Source organism: Cucurbita pepo, chromosome 15, assembly GCF_057944985.1.
Source record: "Cucurbita pepo subsp. pepo isolate OVF chromosome 15, ASM5794498v1, whole genome shotgun sequence".
In the NCBI taxonomy this organism is placed as follows: Eukaryota; Viridiplantae; Streptophyta; class Magnoliopsida; order Cucurbitales; family Cucurbitaceae; genus Cucurbita; species Cucurbita pepo.
The window spans coordinates 5946275-5951348 of record NC_141812.1 but is presented as its reverse complement, the minus strand read 5'-3'; the positions used below and the strand labels follow the sequence as shown (position 1 = coordinate 5951348).

At 38.5% G+C, this 5074-nt stretch overlaps 1 non-coding gene across 1 annotated transcript; it reads right to left on the bottom strand.

The window, feature by feature from the left end:
• Positions 1–1313: 1313 nt before the first annotated feature.
• TRNAL-UAG (transfer RNA leucine (anticodon UAG)) lies at positions 1314–1393 on the bottom strand. The gene has a single exon. It is a non-coding gene; the product is annotated as a tRNA-Leu (tRNA).
• Between the last annotated feature and the right edge of the window lie 3681 nt (positions 1394–5074).

Here is a 5074-nt window from a genome sequence, read left to right as displayed (position 1 = left end):
GATTTGAGCAGACTGTGAGTCTTACCTGATTGGGGGGCTCTCATCTACAATGAGATGCAATGTGTTGTGTCGCACATGATTAAACATGCATGCATAGGCGGCGTGTGTGGTCAAAAAAAATAAAAATAAATGACAGTTATGGGATTAGAAACCAGAAACCAATCCCTTTTTTTAAACCAGAGACTAAATCTAGCACCTTGGACCACTAAGCCAAACTATCCCAACAATTGTGTTTGGAAGTCTAAGATAGTCGAGCTATCTCAAGACATGAGATTGCATAACGATGCATGGGTCGTGTTGTTGGGAACTAAGATGACCATGAGATGCAATGTTGTTGTGTTACAAATGATTGAACATGCATGCATAGGCGGCGTGTGCGGTCAAATAAGTTTTAATTCTACATTATTCATGTTTGAAACCCGTAGGGAAACCCTGCCTAAGGCCCAACAAAGCCACAAAGCCACAAAGCTAGATGAAAAATATTATAGGGAATTAAGTACTCCTTAAGGTTTGTCATGATCGTGTCAAGATCACAAAGCTGCACATTTGAAAAAGTATGACTTTGACACGATGCACTGGTCGGAGTTGGGCTAGACTCTCTCCATATTAGATGCGTTTTAAAACCACGATGTTAACAACGATAAATAAAAAGTCAAAACAAATAATATGTGTTAGCAGCGGGCACGAGGCTTTACAAAAAATTAAAATAAATGACAGCTGTGGGATTTGAATCCATGCCTTTTTGAACCAGAGTCGAAGTCTAACACCTTAGACAACTCGGCCAAACTATCCCGAGGAATGTGTTTGGACAAATCAAGATGGTCGAGCTATCTCGAGACATGAGATTACAATACGATGCATGGGTTGTGCTGTTGGGCACCGAGATGACGATGAGATGCAACAATGTTGTGTCGCACATGATTGAACATGCACGCATAGACGGCGTGTGTGGTCAAACAAGTTTTAATTCCACATTATGGATGTTTGAATGCGGAAGAAAAACTCTGCCTAAGGTATAACAAAGCCATAAAGTCGAGTGAAAAATGTGAATAGAGATTGAGTACTCCTTTAGATTTGTCGTGAGCGTGACAAGATCACGAGACACTGGTCGGAGTTGGGTTAGAGTCTCTTCATAATAGACGAGTTTTAATACCATACCCTTTTAAACTAGAGCCCAAATCTGGCATCTTAAACCACACGACTAAACTGTACGACAGATGTGCCATGACAAACCAAGATAGTCAAGCTATCTCTAGACATGAGATTGCAATACGATGCATGGGTCGGACGATGTGATTGAAAAAGTATGATTATGACAACTGTGGGATTTGAACCCACACCCTTTCGAAATAGAGCCTAAATCTAGTGCCTTAGACCACTCGGCCAAACTGTCCCAACGAATGCGTCTAGAAAAACTAAGATGATCGAGTATCTCAAGACATGAGATTGCATCACGATACATGGATCGTGTTGTTGGGAACCGAGATAACGATGAGATGCAACATTGTTGTGTCGCACATGATAGAACATGCATGCATAGGCGGCGTGTGTGGTCAAACAAGTTTTGATTCCACATAAGTGATGTTTCAACGTTGAAGGCAAACCTTGCCTATGGTATAACAAAGCCACAAAGCCGAGGTGAAAAATGTGAATGGAGATTGTGTACCCCATAAGGTTTTTGGCGAGCGTGTCAAAATCACGAAGCCGCACATTTGAAGAAGTATGATCGTGACACGATGCACTGGTCGGAGTAGGGCTAGACTCTCTCTATAGTAGACGCGTTTTAAAATCATGAGGTTTTTATAATATGTGCTAGCAGCGGGCTTGAAGGTTTACAAAAAATGAAAATAAATGACAGCTGTGGGACCACGCCCCTTCAAACAAAAGCCTAAATCTGGCACCTTAGACCACTTGGCCAAACTGTCCCGAGGGATGTGTCTACACAACCAAGATTGTCAAGCTATCTCGAGAAGCTATCTCGAGACTTGAGATTGCATCACGATGCATGGGACGTGTTGTGAGGAACCGAGATGACGATGAGATGCAACGTTGTTGTGTCGTACACAATTGAACATGCATGCATAGGCAGCGTGTATGGTGAAACAAGTTTTGATTCCACATAAGTGATGTTTGAATGTCGGTAAACCTTGCCTAAGGTCCAACAAAGCCACAAAGCCAGTAAAAAATATGAATGTAGATTAAGTACCCCCATAAGGTTTTTGGTGAGCGTGTCAGCACCCATAGAGTATTTAAAAGAGTTAATTAATATCATTGATCCCTAATAGATGCATTTATAATCGTGAGGTTGAAGGTGACAATATTTGTTAGCGATAATCTTGAATTTATCTTGAATTATGTTTACCAATTTTCTTTTCTTGATGGGAATGTTATTTATTGTTGGTATCAGAGCCAGGTTTCGATCCTGGGACCTGTGGGTTATGGGCCCACCACGCTTCCGCTGCGCCACTCTAATTTGTTAATTAATATCATTTTGATCCCTAACAGATGCTTTTAAAACCGTGAGACTCACGACGATATGTAACGGGCCAAAGTAGACAATATTTGCTGGCGGTCGACTTGGCTATTACATAACCTAAATCACCATAAGTGAATTCATTCCAAGGAATCTTATGCTTACACTCTTCATTGAGAGCGGTAGTTATCCTTCGAGAAATGTACTTTGGAAGTCCTTCAATGAAGTGCATCATCCATAATTAAAGGGTACTATCATATCTTGTGATAACCTTAGTTACAATTATATCTTTGTACCATCAGAAGTAGCTAACTTTTCGCATCTTATAATCATAAGAATTTTCTCAAACGTTCAGTATGGATTTCTAGTTTGCCTACGACAAACTTTAAGACAATATATAAAAGGGTATTAATGGCTATTCAACACTTATATCATTCTCCATAACTTGAGATATTTCAATTTCACTTTTTATATTTGTACTTCTTTTTTCTATAGTAGTATGGTTAAGTATCCTTTGGTTTTCTTCGTCGGAGATATGCTTCTCCAACCCATCCTTGAGTACTCCTGTGAAACCAAAAGTTACAATTTGATTAATAGCGTGGTCAAACTTACCTCGAAGCCTATAGGCGCTAGCTCCCATCAACATTTTGTTGATTACATTTACGACTAGATGATCGGATAGACCATCTATATTCTACTTATGTATCCATGTTCCTTCATAGGTGAATTGAGTCATTTGAGTTTTTTCTTCGAACGGAACATCGGGGAAAGAGGGCTTAGGATACCAATTTTTCTTCATCTAGTTTTTTGGACTTTGTCCTCTAATTTAACAATTTTGTTGATGAGGTCTAGTTTTTTTGGGCATCTTTTCTTCTTTGGAGAAATCATTTTTAAAATTTTTGAGGTCATTCTCATATGGTTCATTATGACACTAAAAGTTTAATTACTTAAGGTTCTATCAAAATTGAAAGATTGTTTAGCTTTTCTTCAATCAGAGCAAGTGCCTCTTCTGTTGAGCCGAGACTAATTACTTTGTCTAAAATAGCTGGTATGAAGAAAAGAACTTTCCTCAACTTTTGGGAATCTCACGCCATTAATATTTGCAATAGTTTTTTTTTATTTCTTTTGTTGTCGTTTTTCCTTGATTTTTTCTTCAATCTTCTTAACTTGTCTTGCAATGGTTGAGAGAATCTTGTTTGAGAAGTTCTTTTGATGTTGGATATTTAGGATATCCTTCTAGGTTGTAATGCATTTTTTAGGAATTCTTTACCAGTGGACAATTCATTTGTGATAATATCGATCTGGTTGAAGATAGATGTAGCATCCAATTCGGTTTGAGTTGGAGATCTGGGATTGCCCTCATAATCGCATAAAACTACTTCTTTGTTGTAATCAACCGGCTCTATTTGCATAGACTTTGACATGTTGATTTTTTATGGAGATCTCGAGATTCATGAGGTACTAGATCTCGAGCTTAAGAATCTTTACCTTTGCAAAGAAAATTTAATTTTCATTGAATTTTACTTTTACGCTTTCCATCATCATGTTCGATGACTTGAGCAAACTGTGGGTCTTTCCTGATTGGAAGGCTCACATATTTAAGGATCCAGGTAGAATTCTTAGTAATCTGATCCCATGAAAGGGTTTTGGAAACAGGTTGACGATTTCTCCAGATTTACCTCTATGAGCATAGTAAATCTTTTTGGAGAAGATCTAAGAGTTGCGGGGGAGACATTTGAATGCTTCTGATTAGATGTTAAGGTTCTCTATGTGAACATCAAACATGAGGCCAGAAAGGATATGACGATCCTTTAACGAAAAGTAAATAGTTTTGATATGTCTTTCGACAAATGGTCATTTACAAGATCTGCCACAAAGGAAAAACACTGAATTTCTCAACTCAATGTCTAGGCTACTAGCAGTTTTAGCCCAGACATCTTCGGTAGGTGATTTTTAAAAGATTCTTCAAGAGTCCGCCTCAATCGGTTTAGCGTCTTCTCCTTCCATCATTGAAGAAGAACACACAATATATGACCTTAATGATCGTTCTTAGATTCACATCCTCAAGGTTTGTAACAACAAACGCCACCGACCACAATTGTCATTTGAAAATGATGATTCCTTCGACACTGTGAGTCATTTGAAAATTTTATATTCCATCATCAAGTTTTTGGCATGATTATTAGATTATGACATGTTTAACAAGATTTGCGTGAGGATTGTGATATGGTTTTAATGGCACATTACCCCTGTCCTATAAAATGTGGCCCTTATTTTCATATTTTTCCAAGCCAGGATTTATGCCTGAGCTAATGATTGATCTTAATCTTAAAATAGATAACATTTTCTATGGTTGATGAAAGAAACAAGAAAGTAAGAGATGGCATAGGTGTGCCAATATTGCTCCCCAACCCATGTGTCGAAGGTTGGATCATGCACTCGCTATCAAGAAAGTATGCCGTAAATGGTTTAGCATGTACACGGGAGAGTCTGATGCTCAAGAGAATCCAGATGGATGAATGTTTGAAATGTCCTAATGAGATGATCGACACATGGGTGAGTTCCCAACATATGGTTTGAGCAAACTAAGATGGTCATGCA